The following is a 21,276-nucleotide window of genomic DNA, read 5'->3' as shown; positions in this document are numbered from 1 at the left end:
TGTGTCTCTTCTTACACAGAACTGTTTTCACTACTACTATCCTGTGAAACCAGAGCCCGTAGCACATGTCGCAAAATTTTATTGTTCCGGAATAATCTGGCCCCACTGGCCTCTTCTACCTTTCCATATGTATTTGGGGTTATTTTTCAACTTCTGTGGCATGGGAATTTTTGTGAGGATTGCATTGAATATGAAGATTACATTAGGAAAGATAGACATTTTCACAGTATTAATTCTACCAGTCCACGAGCACAGGTTTTTTTTTTTTTTTTTTTTTTTTTTTTTTTTATCTTTTTCAATTTTTTTTCTTTAGTTTATTGTAGTTCTTATTGTATAAGATTTTCATTTTCTTGGTTAAATTTATTCCAACGTTCTTTGAGGGTAATATGAATGAGGCTGTTTTACTGACTTCTTCCTGATTATATTTGTTGTTGGAATATAGTAAATTACAGGTTTACTTGTAATATTTTTGTATACGGTTACATTGCCGAATGTTTTCATCAGCTATAGAAGTTTTCCGGTGGGGCCTTTTACGCATAGAACCTTATAATCTGCAAATGAAGACACTTTGACTTATTACTTTTCTATTTGTATTTCCCTTTATCTCCCTTTCTTGTGTCTTCCTCTAGCTAAGACTTCAATCACCGTACAGAACAGGAGTGGGGATAGTGGACACCCTTGTCTTATTCCTGATTTTACTGGAAATGCTTGTCTAGTTTTCCTGAGATTTTGTAAATTCTATAGTTTCTATTTCTTTTCATACTTAGATTTATTCCATTGTGATCCAATAGAATACATTGTTTCCTTAATTTGTATCTGCTGAGACTTGCTTTATGTCCTAAAATGTGATCAATTTTGGAGGAATTGTGAAAGGTTTTTATTTTGTCTTTAATCCCAATGGATAGTTTTGCTGGGTGTAATAGTCTTAGTTGATAGATATGATCTTACAGAACATGGAATACATTTTTCCATGTCATTTGACTTTACGAGTCTCTGTCAAATAGCCTGGTGTTATTTTGATGGGCCTGCCTTTCTAAGTGACTTGTCCTTTCTCTCTTTCAACTTTCAATACCCTTTCCTTATCCAATGTTTTAAATGTTTTAACTATAATATGCTGTGAAGGGATTGGGGGGCCATTTTTATTTACAATTTTACCTGAATAAGCATCTCTTTCTCTAGGTATTGAAATTTTTCTATGATTTTATTGAAAATATATTCTATGCATTCAGTATGATAGTCTTCTATGCCCATATTTGAAAGCTATGACTTTTTGGAGTGTCCTAACGCTTTCCCATATTCTCTTCATGGATTTTAATACATTTCTCAATAAACTTTACTGAGTATTCATTTCTTACACTTTGTCTCCCAGTCCTAAACTTCTGTTTTCCATGTTATCCTTTCTATTTGAAGTTTTCCACTGAAAACTTTGAGTTTTTCATTTACAGCAACATTCAAGTTTTGTTTTTCTTCATCAACTTCTTTTATTGAACCCAATTTTGACATCTATTATTGACTTCCACATTTCTCTCAGATGTTCGTTTTGTTTTATTTTGTTTGTCCTCTTTGGGTTGTTTGAACGTGGTTATAATGTTTCATTTCGTTTGTCTTCGGGTTGTTTGAACGTGATTATAATCATTTTAAATCCTTTGTCTTGAAGTTCTTCCAGGTCATTTTTATTACCGTGCGGTTATTAGTCTTTGGAGGAGACATGTCTTAGCTCTTCATCCTGTTCCTGTTTCTGCACTGACATTCTACATGTGGTATTAATTGCTTAGGGTATAGACTTGGGGTGATGGTCTGGGATTGCTTTTGTCTGAACCAGGAAGAGGAAAGTTATGGAAATGTGGCAGGGGGTCGAAAGGTTGGTGACCCCTTACCAGTTAGCACAGGGGAAGGCTGGGCCCCTTGTCCCAGGCCCAGCAGCCCTTGCCCATCTTAAGTGGAAGCTCGGCAGATGAAAAGCACAGGAGAGATTTCCTTCTCATGAGTTAGCATTGTCAGTTTTTTCTTACAGTTGCTCATCTGTACCTCACAAATGTGTTAGGTCTTCATTTCCATTTACTGTAACATTTTAAATGTTTTTTTTTTTATCTTTCCTTTTTTAAAAAAATATTGTTTTGGAATTTTATACTTGACGATAATGTACTTTGAGTAAACTCACTTCCTCCCTCCCAGACCTCCTTCACCTCCACCACCTTACTCTCCCAGCAGCACGCGCAGTCTTTCTAAACTACCGAGTCCATTTAGAGCCACCAGTGACTGGACGTAGGGGCATCCAGTGGGACACGAATGTCCTATCAGAGCCATATCCACACAAAACTAATTCTCCCTCCTTCAGCAGCTGTCAATCATCAAGGTTCTCTCTAGGGGTTGGGCTTTGTGACTGCCTGCTCTTCTGACCCAAGGATAATTTCAAATAGCTTTTCATGCATTTAAAGACTTGCCTATTACCATACTGGAATTCCTGTTTTTACTGGGATCAGGTAACACACTCTATGTACTCAGCCACTTGCTTTGTGGTTCAGGGTATGGTCTTTGCATGTGTTCTGTAAGCATTGCTTTGTGGTTCAGGTATGATCTTTGCGTGTGTTCTGTAAGAACATAGGAAGAATGTGTGCTCTGCCATCACTGAAGGCAGTACCCTGATAAATGTCCATCACATTTCTGTAATTCTTACACATACAGTCACATTTTGCGTTTCCTCTATATGTTTGTTGGTTTCTTAGTCAACCACTGAGATTCAGGTGTGGAAGGCTTCGGTTGCAAGAATGGGTTGCAACTTTTTCCCTTACTCATTATCAGATCTTTGGTTAGTATTCACACTTGGTTTCATTATGTCTCTTGGAAAACGCATTCACTTATTCCTTTTACTATCCCTGTTATCTCTGGTGACTACCTTTATTTACTGTCTGATTACTGTCACAGCAGGACACTCCCACCCTTAACCTTCTAACTTACTGCCGAATTTGAAGTGAGTTTGTGGCTAGCATGAAGTTTGGAATTTTTTTAATTTGTCGATTTGTACATTTTTAAGTGATTACTTAAATCATTCTCCTTAAGATAACTATTGATATGTTAGCCTGTCATTTTGCTTTGGTTTTCTGTTTGTTCTCTTTCATTTGCTTTCTTATTTTCTTCTTCTAGATTTCTAGGACATTAAAAAAAATTACAAGAGAATTATCCACAGATGTTTTTCAGCTGGTATTTTGCATAGACTTTAAAAAGACTGGCGGCTTTAGGTGTCTAATATACACACAGCATCACTGTATACTAACAGTGACATTTTACTAGTTTAAATGAAATGTGGAAACTTTACCTCATTTGTTTCCTTTCTCCAATTACGGTATAATTGTCTTAAATATTTATTCTACATACATTTAAAATCCCAGCCAACGATGTATACCCTTGCTTCAGCTGCCAACATAACCAGAATTTTTAAGAAGGAAAATGTGTCACGCATTGCCTGGTTTCCGAGGGGTACTCCTATTGGGCAGAAGGGTCTGGGTCAGCAGAGCTTTTCTGGAGGTAGAGAACGGCTCAGCAGTTAGGAGCTGATTGCTCTTGCAGAGGACCTGAGTGTGGTCCTCAGCAACCGTGTGACTCCAGTTCTATGGGATCCAATGTCATTTTCTGGCCTGCACTGATGCTGCTCACACGTGATACCCATGTATACATACAGGCAAATGCTCACAGGCACAGAATAAAAAAGCTAAATACAGCAAGCAGAATAGTTCTTTTCTTTCATCACTAAAATGATATTGTGTTGCCCTATTCTGGTTTCCATGGTTATGAGACAGATGATGTTATTTACATAGTTTTTTTTCTTTATTACTAAAATATATCCATTCTTTAAGAGCGTGTGTGCACTTGTGTGTGTGTGTGTGTGTGTGTGTGTGTGTGTGTACACGCGTGGGTGCATGCGTATGCACCCGTACAAGCCCCCATTCCACAGTGTCCATGTGGACATCAGAGGACAATGTTAAGTGTTGGTCCTGGGCTTTCACCTTGTTTGAAACAGGGTCTTGCTCCATTGTTTGGCGCTTTGAAGACCAGTATGGGTTTCCAGGGATTTTCCCCACTCTGTCTCATATTCTCACATGGGAACATCTGGTGTATAGCTGTTCATGCTGTGCATCCAGCTTTTGTGTGGATTTGCACATTCAGACTCAAGTCCTCACACCTGTGTGGCAACCACTTTACACACCAACTGTGTTCCTGCTTTATAGCTTTTGTGTGTATGTTTACACTTCAGAATTTTGATCATAGTCTTTGTAGAAACTACTCCTTTGGGTTTATCTTATTTGGAGTTTTTTTTTCCCTCAAATTTTCATGCTTACAAGTTTTGTCTGATGGATGAAGCTTCAACATTTGAATCTTCAGCTAATTTTTCAGCCATTGTTGGTTTTCTTCTTCCCCCTAAGGATACATTGACATCGCTATTAAATATTTTATAAGGATATGATGGTCCCATAAGATTTCTTTTCAGTCAGTTTCTTTCTGTTATTACCATTGTTTCTTAAAAATATTGTTTATTGATTATTCTTCTCTCTCTCTCTCTCTCTCTCTCTCTCTGTCCCATTCTATATCCCCATCTATTATTACCATTGCTTCTTAACAATCATTTTATTGATTATTCTTCTCTCTCTCTCTCTCTCTCTCTCTCTCTCTCTCTCTCTCTCTCTCTGTCCCATTCTATAGCCCCGTCTATTTATTAGTTTTAAATATGATGACTGTTGGTCATTCTAGCTGCCTTCAGACCCTTGTCACACAACCTTAACACAGCTGCCAGTCTGGTTTGGCATCTGCTGGCTTTTACAATTTAGTTTGAGATTTTATAGGCCATCGTTGCATGGGAATTATTGATTGATTGGTTGGTTGGTTGATTGGTTGGTTGGTTGGTTGGTTGATTGGTTGGATCTGGGTATTTGGGGGCCTTTGAACAGCTCAGGGTTTCACTCTGGCTTCCTCTGAGGTCACTGTGGAAGAGGGGTGGCGGCATCTTGACTCCCCAGGTTGGGTGAAAACCCAAGTCCTGTCTCTTTAGTCTTGTCACTGAAGGGGCATCTCTTCCCTGTGCTGGGTTTGCATAGCAGTTGTGGGTCCCCAGCATGCCACTTCAGATATCCCCTCCCAACAATGGGATGCTCTCCCTGTTATTTCTCTCAGTGGCTTCCCTGACAATGCAGTGTTGGGGAAGAACAGATATTCTCCCTGCCACAAGGTGGTGGTAAGTACAGGATGACCCTCCACTGGCTTCCTCTGTTGTTATCCCAGGAGGTGGGAGCCCAGGCTTTTAGCATTGTATCTATGGTGACCGTGGGGGTGAGGGGTGCTTGTTACCCTCTGGGATAGGGAAGACCCGGTTCTCTGCCTTGGTCTTCTCTGATAACCAGGGATCGTGGCTAAGCCCCTTGCCCTTGGCTGTCTCCCTTTATGTTCTCTGGAGCCAGAGCTGTTTTCCTTATCCTGACCTGTGAATGGAGGTCTAGGCATCGCATCCAATTCTCACCGATTGGGAGTGAGGAGACATGGTTTTCCTATGATGCTAGCTAGCTTAGTGGAGAGCTATTACCTGAAAGTGTCCTGCCTTGCTAGGCCACCCCTTTCTTATGACTTTGGAAGAACAAGTCGGGCATATCCTGAAGGCGACTCTCTCTGTTCTCTTCATATCTTAGGTTTCATGTTTCCTCAGCTCCTGGGGCAAAGAGACCGCCCTGGGGACTCTCCTCCACACATCCCAGGCCCAGGCAATCAGGTTTCTTTTCCCATGTCCCAGCCTTATTATGCAGACAATGTAGACTGCAGAAGGAGTTTTTGTATGCCGTGGGGAAACTGAGTAATGTCTATGTACTCTACCGTCCTGATGCTGTGTGCCCGTGATGGTTAGTCTCATGGATAATCAGTAGAACACTCCATATGTAAGTATTTTTAATTGGCATCATGTCCTGCTCAGCTGTACAGATATGGTGGTGAAGGAGGTGATTGGATTTATAGCAGCAGGATGGACAGCCCGTAGGCTAATAGAAGGAGGTGAAGGATAAGCAGATACGGAAACCGACCTTAGAAAGTCACTAGACCTAAGTCTTTCATTGGAAGTCTTAGTCCAGAGTCAGTGATGTGGTCGGGTCTATCTTCTGATGAATGCCGGTCTCACTGGTGGGTAGTGGCCAAGGGACTCACGGAGCACACAGTTAATCCTACTCACAGTTACTCTGACCTCACAAAAGCCACACCCACTGAACCCGGGAAGGGTGAGAGGGGGTGGAGAGATTCCAGGATGGGGTCTGCAGGACATGACTAAACTTCTCCACTCAGAAGACGCTGCCCATGGAACTGAAGAAGACTGATTAGCAGAAAGGAACAGTCATGGTGAAAATACAAACAAGCAATAGCGGCTTCCGTCCCAGTGCCCAGCAGACATCACCAATCAATCCCCAATCATTAAATCCATACACAGGCCCTACCAGTTGATAGGAGGAGGCGTCTGTCAAAGAAGCTGTCCTAGGAGTTCATTCCAGAGACACAGGATACCTGATTCACAAGGGTGCAGGAGACCCTGTCACCTACCTGGGGCAGATCCGCCGTGACCCTCCTTTATCAGATACAGTCCAAGGTGCGCTTGAGCCTGACGTGGCTGACCTGAGATAAAACAGCAGTGATTAGTGGCTGGCCAAGTGATGGGACTGGAGGGTATTTCTTTGATAACAAGAATCAAGAGTTAGCTTATCTATTTTGTTAATTCCAGAAGATTTAGAGTGATCCAGCTTGCAAGTCGAGTTTCAAGGGAGAGACGAGAGTGACTTATGGTGACATCTATTAAGCGTTTATAGGACATCATACATGTGTTCTTGCTCCTACCATGAAATTAATTGTTGCTAATTAGTTAGGGCTGCCAGCTCTTGTGTGGAGCCTCTCACACTCCCTTCTCCTGGTCCAGCTAATTGTCTCCCAGTCTCCAGCTCTTCTGTGTCTTGCGGTTTTCTCCCCACATCCTCTTTCTTTATTCTCTGCTAATTTTAATCATCTGATTATTTCATACACGCATATAACATGTTTGATCAAATCCACCCGCATTCTCCTCCCTCCAGTAATCCCCCTACCCCCCGGTCACTTTTCCTTCTCAGCCCCATATGCTCTCTTTAAAACGCACTGTGTTTGCATGGGTGTAGGGCCAGCTGGTGGAGCATGGACAGTCCTGCAGGGACAGCATCTCAGGGGCATCTCTTAGTTAAATATGCAAGTCCGCTGCTTGCTGTGCTTGGCTTAGAATAGAGTTTAATGTTGGGGACACAGAAGCCTTCCTGGGTAGTGTGATGATATCTTGTGAGACGGTGTACACCGTTAAGCATCATACAGGTGCATTTGGCTCCAAATCAACATGTCTGTTTCAGAAGTCTTTATTTTCATCAGGTTATAAATCCCGATGAAATATCGCGAAGTGCTCAAGGGCTTGTCTGTAGTCACCGTTTCTGAGTACCGTGTGTCTAGGACAGACGTCATTCTGATGGAGTGACAGCTGTACATATATACGCAATGGTGGCGCCAATGAGGTGGGCGGCTTTTTGGCTCCGGTAGCAGTCACCTGGCATGAAACACCATAACAAACCAGCTAAGAGAGTGTGTGAGGCTCGGCAGACACTGCGACAAGGACCGATCTTGTCCACCGCCCTCACAGCTCCCAGGGCTCCGGTGTCTTTGCCTAGGGAGCGATGCTTCTAGAATTGCTACAGACAGTTCTGTGGGGTAAGGAAAGTGTTCTGCCTGATTTTGATGACAGCAGGTAGTCTGCCTTGTCCAACCACTGTAAATCCCAGATTTGCAGTGGTCATTATTACATTTAATGACAATCAACAGACTCAACAGACAGAGCTTTTTCCTCCACAGGCTGCTGCGCCCAGGGAAGCTCCTTCTCACCTCTGTCTCACAAGCCCATTAAACAGCAAGGCCTGGGGGTGGGGGGAGCCCTGTGCGCACGCACTCGCTGCATGCTGCATGCCTCTGCCCACCTCCTGCCCGGCAGTTTATCTCACACATCCCCGTCACAGAGTGATGTGGCTTCACCGACTGGCAAGCAGCTGCAGCTGCTAGTTCAGTGTGTGAGATGCCTGATGGCATGTGTAAAGGCCGCATGCCAAAGTCAAGTGGGGTGGCTGGTGCGTGTGTTTGGTACTCACAGGCCCGAGAGCCAGGGGAGAGCACATCCCAGCCATTGAACTTTAAAGGGGGAATTGAGCCTTACTTCAAATCCCAGGTTAATTCAAATACAAAACAATGAACGAATATATGTACCTCTGTGTGTGTGTGTGTGTGTGTGTGTGTGTGTGTGTGTGTGTGTAGTCTCAGTGTGATCATTACTACAAGACTACTGACCTTGCCAAAGAAAGTGACTGGCTCAGGGGTTTACCTTCTTGCTTTGGGACAGCATAAAAACAGTTGTTGGAAAGAAGGTAACAAGCACCTTGGCCGCCGGAAGGCTGTGCAGCCAAGTATTAGGACCTAGGTTCTTCATCTGTCTTAGTCCACTTTCTGTCACCAGACTGGAGAGCAATTACATTATAAAAAAATATGGAGATTTATTTAGTCCATGGTTGTAGGGGCTTGAAGTCCAATCGCCTGCACCTTCTGCTATTACCACACAACAGAGGCATTTGACACCCTTGCACCTATCCAGAGATTGACCTGGGGGCCTGCTTGGAAATGAGACAACAGACACACAGATACAGAAAAGCTGGGATTGTGTGGACTGGGGTGTGGGGGGGGGGGCTGGGCTCCTAGATGGAGAAGCCATAGCACACCAGAAACTCCGTGTGCATATTGTACATGTTACACGGGAAGCAAGGAGCACACAGCTGAACATGAAGGCATGTTATTACAGGCAGATAAATAGGAGGCATGGATATTAACATAGCTGCACAAGGAGATGGGTTAGCTAATATCTGTAGGCGCCGTCTCTGTGTGTGTGGGGGCAGTCTTCATGTCATAAACATACACACTGACATCTGCACATGAATTTAAGGAAGGCTCTGCCCTCCTCCTGAGCCTCGGCTGGGGAAAGTGTTGCCCCTCGCACAGGGCTGAGGCATTGAGGTCCTTGGCATGGTCACGCCCACATCCACTCAGATCCTCTGCTCCCCAGAGTGTGTGATGAACCAAGCTGCCAGTTTAGATTTTCCTTCCATTTTAAAGGTAGCACTACTTGCGTCGTCATGGAGGCAATCCTTATCATCTCAGCCAGCACTGCCTTCCAAGGCTCTCTCCAAGTACATTCACATAGCGGAGTCCATTTTCCCCATGGCTCTATCCTCCCCTGCCCCACGCCTCTAGCTCGGCTCCACTCTGGGTTTCTCTGTGCCTGTTCTCATCCCTTCTCCATCTCTGTATCAAGAAGCCGATGTGTGCCCAGGGAAGGGTGCCGCGTGGCTTTCCTTGATAGCACAGGCTGGGATTAGTCTTTCACGAGTTCATAACCACCTTCACGGGTACTTACGCAACAGGGATTATCGCGATTTGCTTCTGAGAAGTCTTCTTTGATAGAAGGTGAAGGAATTAAAAATAAGGGGTCCTTTATGTCAAACTTACATGAAATTTAATGGACTCTTTGCTCTAATAAACTGCATCATTCAAGTTGGCAGCGTGGTTGAGAGGGGATTGTCATTTAAACGGGACTTGTGTCTGAAAGTTACGTGAACGGTCATAGCGGAATCAATACTTATCTTGTTCTGACTATTAAATAATACGGTTCATAGGGTCCGTAGCACCCCTGGGTTTTCCTTGCTACCACTCTAGACCGTTGTAACTTTGCTCTTATTAACGCAGCCACCCCTCTGCTACTCTCTGTGTGTCTGAACGCTTCCATTGCACACGTCATGCTCATCGCTACCAATCCAATGTTCCTGGCCTGATAGCTCCCATTTCCTTGTGTGATGCAATCTATGCTACTCACGCAAGTGTGGCTCTCTCTTTCTGTTATTTCTCAACTGTGTGAACACACACCTCATCGCGCCTCGCTCCATCGCCTCGGGACTTTCAAATGTGTGCTTTTCCCACTCCCCGTCAGGTGCTTTCATTCACAAAGATTTTCCAGCACTCACCGTCTTCATAGGCTTTCTTCTTCCTGGAGTTCATATCCCCCCAGTGGGCAAATGTTTGGTGCAATTCTCACACTAGCATCTCACACTGACATTCGAGTTTCACCTGCAAGTTTTGTCTCCAGGAAGAATGTTTTATTGGTCTTCCTGCCTTATTCCAGTTTCCAGAATACCTAGCATGCTGCTTTCACACAGAGAACGTTGGACTTCCCCATGCTGGGCTGGAGGCCGGGCACTGATGGTGGAGGCCGGGCCTTGGTGGCAGGGACGAGCCTGTAGCCTCTTTAAGCCTCCATTTCCTCGGCTGTCAAGTGGAGCTCTGGAGATTTTCACAAAGCCGTTTTAGCGTTCAAATAAAATAGCATGGGAAAGTTCTTTATGAGCTTTGAAGTGCTCTGGGAACAGAAGGCCCTGCTATTACCGTGGCTTGTCCGTGATGTTTAACTTTCGATGGAAGCAATAAAATGTATCCACGAGGCACTGTAGACTCTTGAGAGTCAAACTGCTCAGTAGCAGTGGTCATGCCATATAACATGTGTGGAACATTTAATTGTTCTGAGTGCTTTTTATCTAGAATATGTGTTTTTTCTTTCCCCTCTCTGTAGTGCGCAACAGGAAAGAAATCAAAGGGGACATACACAAGTCAAGTGACTTTCTGTGAGCCGCGTAGTCAGCTGAAGGCTGTGTTGTTCATTCTTCACTTTCCCATCACCAGCTGGACGCGGGGCTCTGCCTTCCTCCACGGTTTTGACCCTGCTGTCCGTCCACTCTTCCTGTGTAGGCAGGGCACTTATGCCTGGGTTTGCCACAGCCCTCTCGTGTGCATCATGCTGCCTTAACGTGTTCAACCGTAAGGCAGAGGGACACCATGTAAGGAGGGTTTTGTTTCTTGCAGAATCTCACATCAGCGATGAAATTCATCCTTAAGCAAGTTGGACATACGATCATTGCAGGGGGTACTTAGGATGGCCCCTTGCACAGCACGTAGTCAAAAGCCAGGTTAGACACAAGATACATGAAATGATTGCCAGCATAATATGACCGGCTGCTTTCCAGCAACCTTTTTTAGAAGTAGAAGGAATACACTTTGAAGCGAGGGTGAAGCTTTCAGTCAATGTGCAAAACATTAGCGAATCTATAATCGTAAAGGGCGGTGACGTGTGGGTCATTGGGGGTTTGGACTAGTGAGGAGAGCATGTGTGCTTGTTCCCTATTTAAAACTGTGAGATGGGCACTCATTCAAGGGGGCGGGACTTCTCAGCAGGGTTCCAAGCAAGCTGCCTCAGGGTCACCATGACAGTGTGTGAGGGAAGAAGCCTGGGTGCCATGCTCGCTCAACTCAGAAACAGTGGCTGCCACCGTCCAGAGACACACACACACCGGCAGGCTAAGGGGAGCCATTGGGTTCAAAGAGATAACCAAGAGTTAATTGGAGGGAACAGCAGTAGGGGCTAAGGGAGGAGTTAAAAGAGAGGTATGGGGGAGGGGCTTTAGCAAAACATAGGAAGTAAGGATGAGATCCTCAAACAATAAAAGAAGAAGAAGATGAAGACGAAGACAGAGAAGGAGAAGGAGAAGGAGGAGGAGGAGGAGGAGGAGGAGAAGAAGAAGAAACTGTTAAAAACTATTGCCATCACCTAGGCTTTATCAGACCACTTCCCACTCAGAGCTTGGCACCTCATCAGGATAGATGGTATATAGGGCTGCAGAGATGGCTCAGAGGGAAACAGCACTTGCTGCTCTTGCAGGGAACAGAGACCTGGCTCCCAGCACCCCCATGGTAGCTAATCACCATCTATAATGCCAGTTCTACGGGGTCTGCCCCCTTGTTGTTGACACTTGGGCACTGCCCAAATGTGGTACATAGACGTACACCCATGTACATAAAATAAAAACAAACAAACATCTTAAAATAATGAGGTAGATGGCGTGAATAGGCAAGGGACCACAGGGATAAATATGCCACCTCTAGAGACAAGGTACTTTGTATGCTAAGAACAGACCCTAGGATATTCCATAGACTTCATAGAGCTATTTTCTCCCCAGCTCTTCTCCATCCTTACACACCTGAGCTGTGCATCACTGTTTCTTTAGCAACTGTCTCATTTCTAGTGATAAGGATCAGCGCATAATGAAAGTGGTACAAGTTCAAGTCAACCAGGTGCATTTTGGGACCTGCCACCTCTGGGAACGTAACACTTGGCTCCTTGCTGTCTCCACTTATTAAATGAGTGGGCTGTCTGAGCTCTTAGAGAACGTTCCATCTGCTGTGGAAGCTCCCAGCAGCACAAGCTGGAGATGGGGAGGGCTCGGCAGGTGAGCCAGGCAATGTCTGTTTGCTTCTTGTAGCACTGAAGTGCAGGCGAGCCAATGGATGCCCTCATGGTTGAGTTCTCTAAGACTTCTGGAAATGAAGTGCCGTGCTTATGTGTGAAATGTAGTCGGCTCAGAATCTGGGGGTCTGCAGTGGACACAGGCCTGCCGTGTTTGGTGGGATGTGGAGTGACTCTGGATCAATACCAACAGAAGTGGCCTAGCCACAGCGGAGGGAGATCTGCACCTCTAGAGTATCAAGCAGTCAAGGGGCAAAACATCTCCCAAAGTCCCTCTCTAGAATGTTCTAAATGATGCTGGTTTAGAGGACTTCAGAGTCCCCCAAAATCCTTCTCTGTACTCCTGCATGTATATACTTACTCACGCTAAAGCTATCTACATGCTTATCAATGGCCCAATCTTAGCCAGGCCTCCTGTTGTTCACAGAGACTCCATAACTGACATCAAAGCACAGGAAACTACTTTTAATCACAGGTTTAAGTAGGATTTGAGATCAACTGGATATGGAGACAATGGACTCCGGAAAGAGAAAGAAAAAATGCAAGGGTGAGCCTGCCTTCTAGAATCCTAAGACACTTACTCTGTCATTATGGTTTAAATACGGATGTAACAATTTTGACAGTGAGTCAATAGTGTAAGAAGGCTGACTAGAGCCATGGAGATGATCCTCAGGAAACCAATAATCAAGTTGCCTGGGACATGAGATCAAGGACAGTGGAGAGTATGGAAGGTTCTGGTGGTTTTCATCCAGACTCTTTGATGTTACTTGATTTGTTGCCATGAGCACATATTACTTTAACAATTTTTTTCTAAATTAACATATAAATATTCATTTGTATACATATATATAAACACACATACACATACATACATACACATCAATTCTTTAAAATTCAGAATGTCCATTTAGAAAAGAAGGCATATGATAGATTCAGTTGCAGAAGATCAAATAACAGATATCTGTCTGGTTTGGCCTCCGTGGATGGAAACTTCATTTGTTTTGACCTAAATAGTTTTCAGCTCTGGGCTTCAGTGCAGACACACGCCTGCACATGCAAGTCCAGGGCGTGGTCAAGTCAGTGACATCCTGGCATTCTGGAAATGTCATAATTTGTTACATCCAACAATGTTCCCCTTTAGACAAACATTTCAATCCTACACGGCTTACAATGGAAAACTTGAATGACACATCCGCTAACCTTCAACCATGTACCGAGGGCCTTTTTCCAAACATCTAAAAACTCTATCCCTATATTTTCCATATCTGTCGTGGCAGTCTTTGTATTTTATGACTGTTATTTATGTACTGGCTGTCTCCCAATTAAACTGTACTCATTGAGGGAAAGAGCCCTAGTCTGTGAGGGGCAGGGAGTGTTTTCTTGGACTTGGGAGCCAAACCTTTACTCCCTTTCCAGGTATGTGGTTATTTAACAATCTCCCACATTCTATTACAATGCAAATGGAGAATAGGGTTTCTCCCCCCAGCTCGCTTAGGGGGTTTGGATATGATAATGTAGAAAGAAAATGTTTGACACAGTGCCTAGCACACAGCTGATGCACAATAGACACTACACAGCCCCCTTCTTCTTCCTCACTCTGTACTCTTCCACAGAACCCACCACATACATGCTGTTCACATGCGTGCTTAAGTGGTGAATGACAGAGCTTGGGGGGTTCATATAAAGAGATTCTGAAAGTGCTGTCAAGCTCCTTCAAGGATGCTCGTCATCATGTAAGCACATTGATGAGCTGTCATCCATCGCCTCTGCGGCTTCACATGGTCACTGCACAGAATGCTGTGGCCAAGGCGAGCCGGAAAACTCCTGGGATGCATCCAAATATCTTACCAGTGACCCTTCAGGTTTCAGAAACTGCCCACGTATCATTGGGTATGACCACCATTTAACTACCTTCGTATGAAGCTGTTGCAGACTCGACAGCAAGAGAAAACAGTTCTGGAAGTAACCACGACCTCGGCCTTGGGAAATCCCATCGTCTCTCTGTTTTTAAACTAAATGTTTGTCCCTTTTTTTCTGTTCAGAGTTTTCCTCATGAGGGTTCCAATCTGATGGTTCTGAGTTGCTGGGACCCACTAAGTCTTTCCTGAGTGCCCAGTTACACAGCATCCAATGTCCCTCCCCCACTCACCACCCTCTGACTGTACCATGTTATGTATATTCTTCTTGCCTAGCTCCTCCCCTTCACTGAAGTGTGTTCACATGGGGAAGGTGCTCAAATGTTTACATCGTGGTCCACGGTCCACTGGGTTGTTCTTGAGTGACATGAGGCAGTCCCTACAAATCCTCTCGTTAGGTGCTTTGGCAAAGGACCACTAATCAGAAAACTCTAGGAAGTAAGGCTTAGGAATGGAGACAAAGCAGACACCAGAGTAGAGTCACAAATGAAGGGTGATACGCACAGCCTAGGAGGAGGCAGTGTTGCAGGGTGCCACGGGCAGTTTGGGAGCCTTGGAGGCAGGAAGAACCTCAGAGTTCAAGGATTCAGGGTCGGAAGGGTGTGCAGAGGAGACAGTCTGGCCTACCTGCCAGGATGCTGTACAATCATTATGCATAATGATTTTTGAAAATACAAACATTGCTAGGGCTGAGTGACAAGTATTGTCCCAGCAGGGAGAGCTGTCAGGGCAAATCAATCCAATTCTGCCACATGCCAGTGTGTAGAACAGATATAATTTTGGCTGTTCGGCGATGTCAAAGCGAGGGATGTACCGTCTGTGTATTTTGAAGCGTGGTGATCCTTTCAGTCTAACAGCTTGAAAGATTTCTGGGGCTAAGTCCCCCCCCCATTACCCATTTCTGCCAAGAAACTGAATTTAACTTGAAATAACTCCATTACTCACCTGCTGTGTCGCTCAGGTTACATGAACCACAGTTCCCTCCGATGTGGCTATTTCCCCCCTTGGTGTGCTGGAATCGGGTCTGGAATGAAAATGCGGTTCTGCTGCATTGGCTACTGCACAAGGCATCCAGGCAGGTGCCAGCTGCCCTCCCGGGAAAGGGTAGACCAGTGCTGGAGTCTGCCACATCCTTCACTGCACCCAGTGCAAGGCTTGGCTCAAGGGCTCGCATGACTACGGCCTAACGAGCAGAAGCCCTCAGAGGGTGGCTCACCCCAAAGCCTCAGTTTTCAGTACCTCCCCCCCCCCCCCGTCCTCCCTCTCCCGCTCTAGGGATCTTCCCGCACCTATTTCTCCCCCTCCCCCCTGTCCTTCTACCTTCCTGTCTTCTTTTGGAATCCACTTAATTTCTCACCCTCCATCACCCCTCTTAATTTGCACATACCCCAAACCGTAAAACCCTTCCTGGTCCCCATCTGCATGCTATTTCTAGATTGATCTGACTGCCTCTGAGCCTGCCCTTTGCTGCTCCAAAGCCTCCAGAGAACAGTCTGTATTCCTTCCTCTTACTACTCCATCCACAGTTGTCTGCCGGCCTGTCCCCTGCCTCTGATGAGTCCACTTGGGCCCCTCTGTCTTTGCCCGTCATTTGTTACATTCTCTCAGAATTAATCCCCGGAGACATCCTCTGCTCCCTTTGGGATCGGTGGAGAACAGAGTTGCTGACAGTCAGCCATGCTTGAGCTCTGTGCTCATGAAAGACAAAGGACCTGGAGAGGAAGATGGGTGATAGAGTCCATCCTCGGCTCTTCCCAGTCTCATGACAGTGAGCTTTATAGCAGCCCCCTAGCTGGATGCCTGCCTGCTTTACCACAGCCAGAATAACCTTGTTTTGTGTACATATTGCTTCTTCCCTGTGTAGAAAGACCTGCTTTAGTTCCACAGAACTGAGACAATAGATGTATGGGTGAGTGAAAGATGGAGGAGTGTGTGGATCGATCGATAGATGATAGACAAATGGATCGGTAATAGGTAGATAGATAGATTATAGATATATTACTGATGGATTGGTAGATGGATAGATGGTTGTAAACCATAGATTGTAGAATGCATGTCCTGGAGAAATCCCAAGATGCCATTTATCACCTGACCAATCGTTTAAAGACAGGAAAGGGGAGTGTAGCACGTGAAACCGCTTATCCTCCAGTCCCTGTTTCTCAGCGTGAGAACCCACGCAGTCGAGTGGCTTCGGGAGCCATTCAAGGCGCTCTGCACCCCAACTCTGCCCTCCTTTCCTACTGTGTGGCCTGCTGCTACTGGGAGGGGACATGGCTAATCAGGATTTCTTAAACACGCCCAGGCTTTGCCTCCTTTCCTTATTCTTTCTCGATCCTCACAATCATGCTCTTGCCATCATTAGTTTCTCTTTCTCATGCTTTTATTTATTCATGTAAGAATTTTCATAACCTAATGTGATCCAGGCCCAGCAGCGGGTGCAGGGAAATTACCCATTAATCGCCTTCATGCCCAAGGTGTTCTCGTGTGTACCACACTCTCTTACTTCCGTGGGTTATACTATTGAGACCGTACGGATTCCCTGCACAAAGCTGAGGCCAGCGGTGGCTTCTGCGTTGTACATTTATTTCATTAAAAAGTTTTAATTAAAAAAATACATATGGGTGTTTTGCCCACATGTATGTACACATACCATATATATGCCCGAGGAGGTCAGAAAAAGGTGTTATATTTCCAGGAGCTGATATTCCAGACGGTTATGAGCTGACGTGTGAGGGCTTAGCATTGAACCTGGGTCCTCTGCAAGGGCAGTAAATATACTTAACCATCGAGCCATCTCTCCAGTCCTGTACATCAATTGTTCACTGATCTGTGCCAACGCTACTCTTCTTAGGAAACTCCCTACTTAGAATAGAGACACAGTCAAGGGCAGGAATCATCGGCTAATCCCTTGTAAAAATTTCCTTGGAAATTAATTGCCATGAGAATTTTACTTTACAAGAGGAGAGTCTATGCCTTTTACTTCATCAAGCTTAAAGTTTAAGAATTATGTTGATTTTGGGTCTTCTCCAGCAAGAAAAGGCAGAGTCAGTGTAAGGAGTAGGGTTTTCCCCGCCGGCCTGGACCCACAGCCACGCCAGCCCCAAATAACACACAGAGGCTCTGTATTAGATATGATGCTGTTGGCCAGGTACTAGTTTCTTATCGGCTAGCTCTGTCTTAATGATTAACCCATTTCTATTAATCTAAGTATTTCCTCATGGTCTCATCTTACCAGTGAGTGGGGCCGGCGTCTGGTCTCCCCAGTCTCTCCATGCTGACTCCTCCTCACTCCTTCCTCTCTCCTCCTTGTCTCCTAGTCCCGCCTATCTTGCTTTCCTATTGGCCAACAGTGCTTTATTCATTAACCAGTATGAGAAACATATTTACAGAATGACTTCTCCTATCAGTCAAGTATTGGCTTAGGCTCACTAACCACGTGGAACACAGAACCTGCATAGTTTCACTTACTCAGCTCGTCTTAGCTGTTGGTCGTGTTTTACCCAACTGGATTTGTTCCTTGAGGTTTGCCTCTCTCCATATATTACTCAAGGCATGAAGGATTTTGTGAACAAAGATGTAAGTAGAAGGTACCATAGACATTGAGCTCGTGAGCTCTTTGTGGACGAGGATAATGTGCTCATCCCATCTCTTGATGCCAGCATCTCTAGTAGGTGTTTAATAATAGTTTGTTGAATTAAATTGGTGAAGGTGGCCTGTGATTCCCCCAAGTAGGCAAAGCAAAACTCAGGCTGTTTCTTTCCATTTGTTTTTCCTAAGAAGACTGAGGTCAGTCAGTGTCATAGTGAGAAGAATTTGAACCTTCCTGTTCCTAGCTGTAGACTCCTGGGTGAGTTAATCAGCTTGTCAGTACGCTTTCTTTCGGTTTAATGTGAAACTCCCTAGCAGTCTGTTCTGGGCCCACACACCCTCAGGCCCATAGTAGCAGTCAGCGTGAGGTAGGCGCCTCCTCCCTCCTTTCAATGGGAGAGCACAGGCAACAGGTTCTCTATTACCACCCGGAACTCAATGAACTGTGATGTCCTCTGTAAAATAGACTTAGAGTTTGACCTCACTGTGTGGGGCAGGGAAATTAATTGACGGTAGCACACCTTGCTTTGTTTGTTTGTTTTTTTTAGTTTTGTTTGTTTAATTTTAATGTCCCCTCCTTGAGGACGGCTCAGTACTGCTACGTAACTCACTTCATCAGTAGAACGATCTGGGTACATTTAGTCTTTTGCTGTCCAGGTGCTTCGCATCTGTGATCTTAGATACTTATTTTCTATTTTCGATTTAGTGCTAATTTGCATCAGGATAAAAATGTAGATGAAAATCCAGAGCCTCATTTGCATCTTCATATGAGCTCCCTTCCAAAAGTTGGGCACGTTTTTCTCCCGACTCCACGTACTTCCATAGACTGAGCTGGTTAGCACCCAGCTGCTGTCAATCATAGGACATCACATTCTGCTTTTCACTCTCGTGGTTTGTGTTTGCTTGTTTGGTAGCTTCCTAATAAAATACACTGGCCCTCACGAGATGTTCAGATGCTTACAGATGGTCAATGAGGAGGTCTGGAGTGTTCTAGTAGGAAGAGTCGTTCAGGGGAATGTCTACTTCACTGCAACATCAGCAGGGTGCTGATCTTGACGGTGGTAAAGTCTGCCTGCTACCACAAAGTTCAGTCTACAAATGCCACTGCTAGGGTAGACTGGCACGAAGGACTGTGGGTAAACAGGAGGGCCGGAGTGTCCCAGCGGAAGACCCATTCGTGTTCGGCATCTTCCTCCCCACAACTATAAAAAAATACTTAAAAAAAAAAAAAAAAAGAAGAAGAAGAAGCATCAGGTCACTTAGTTCTTGGCATGAGCAGGGCACTCAGTAGAGTTCACTTAAAGACCCATGCGCTAGGCAGGTTGCGTCCATGGGGCCAAGGTTTCTATGAAATGTCATTATCCTGGAAATGGGAAAGACACATTTCCTGCTTGGGACCTTAAGTGGATAGAGCTATAGTTATTTATATCTTTATTAGTTTTAGATTCAGTAATAATGGATATGGACATGGATTGATACTTTATTGCCCTTGTGTGTGCATAACATTTTTACTTCTGGGGGGGAAATCTATGGCAAGAATTGAATTTAAATGTTTTTGAGGCAGCTTGTAAGTTAAAGCCAAGACAGCCACTTTGTGGCCCAATGCATTATTTTCACTGCCGATAATATGATTGAAATATAATACTGAAAATTGCCTCCTTTCTACTGCTCATGAGGCAAATGACCAAGGACGCCAAATTTCCAGTCTGGAAAATTCCGTCAGTGATATTTCCTTTGGGACAGGGGAGTGGGCACAGGAACGGTTTAAATTTCAAAGAAAATCTCACAAAGCCAACTGTTGTCTTGAGGGTTCCTACAAACAGAGGGAGCTGGGAACCTTAATCACTGGTATTTTTATGTTAATTAATTAATTGGTGTGTCTGTGTGTCCAGCAGAGGACAGCAAGCGGGAGTTGGCTCTGTCTTTCCACCATGTGGGCTGAAGGAGTCAAATTCATTCAGCTTGTCAGCCTTGCTCTCATTCTCTGGGGCATCTCACTGACCCTCACTTAAGTTTAATGTTGACTTTGCAGTGATTTTCCTCAAGTTTCCAAAGTGAAAAGGTAACTGACTTCAGAAGAAGGAAGCAGGCAGACTTCCCCCTGCTTAAGCCACGGACACTTGCTTATTTGTCCTGGAGTCTGTGGCTTGCCCCTGGGGACATCCTGAGGGAAATGCATCCAACGATCCCAGGGCCTTTCAGGAGAAAGGATGAAACACAATGGGACCCAGATGAAGCACTTTCCTCCCTGAGAGCCTGCCACCCCCAGGGACTTTCAGCTTACAGTCTAGTCAAGAGATAACCCAAATCCCCCTGTGCCCTGTGTCTGTGGACTCTTCAAACCCCAACGAGCAGACAGCAGCCTGGTGTATGTCTGAAGCTCAGGCAAGTTCCCGAATCTCTCTGAGCTCCCAGACCCGAGAGAGAAGATGTGAGGCAGGCGTTCATTTGGTTGGGTGAGTGGAGAATTCAAGATGTCAGCAAGGACAGGTCAGAGAGGATGCAAGGGAAGCTTCAGAATAGCTGGGGCCCTGCCAGGGTGAAGGCAAAACAGCCTTGAGCTGCTGGGAGGAGCCAGGGCGTGGCCTTCATCTGAGTAGGCCACAAAGCCTAGGGGCTCTTTGGGAGCTTGTGAAATTGCAGACACTGAAGCAAGAATCGCACAGGGTCTGGAAAGGTTGAGCACTGGCTGGAATAAGAGCACTGCTGGGGTGGCAAGCTCCACAGGTGGGCGGGGCTTTGCGGTGGGCGGGGCTTTGCGGTGGGTGGGGCTTCCTGGCTTGTTCAAGGGAAATAGAAAGTGAAGCAAATTAAGATAATCCCTGATGTTTTCAGGGAGGAAAATGGCAAGCTCGGTCGTATGAAAGCTTCAGATTGTGGCTTCTGTTGTCGATATGTTTCGTTTTTATTTATTTGTTTGTTTTCCCCATTCTTGAATTTTCAGAGAATCGGGCTGCTTTGTTGCATACATACTTAGTATGATTGCTTTAGTTAACTGAGTTCATCAAACTTGTGAAACAATCCTTCAGTAATATTTAGTATGTAGACTATACTGACGATCAGACTATACTGACAATAACAAAATCTTTATTTGTGAACCAAAGTACAAAAGAGACATCTACTGTGTTTGGGGGTAATACATTGGCAAAGGACATTTTCAGATAATCTATGCCCCAGATCACAATGAAGTCAGCGAATACTGTTGCCCGCTTCCTAAAGCAAAGGTCTATCTTCTGCTCTCAGTTTTCACACCGGAAAACTCTTCAATAGAAGTTTTAAAGACAATGAAATCAATTGTAACTTTAACTACCTTGCTGCCAGCTTCCTTCCTGTTTGGGGAAAAAAAAAATA

The 21,276-nt window shown here is 44.9% G+C and overlaps 1 protein-coding gene across 1 annotated transcript in view; it reads left to right on the top strand.

Annotated features, from left to right (window-relative positions):
* Positions 1–21,276, top strand: part of Ntrk2 (neurotrophic receptor tyrosine kinase 2) — a 320,583-nt gene that overhangs the window by 216,562 nt on the left and 82,745 nt on the right. The window lies entirely within an intron of this gene.

Source organism: Phodopus roborovskii, unplaced genomic scaffold, assembly GCF_943737965.1.
Source record: "Phodopus roborovskii unplaced genomic scaffold, PHOROB, whole genome shotgun sequence".
NCBI lineage: Eukaryota > Metazoa > Chordata > Mammalia > Rodentia > Cricetidae > Phodopus > Phodopus roborovskii.
This window is presented reverse-complemented; position numbering and strand designations above follow the sequence as displayed.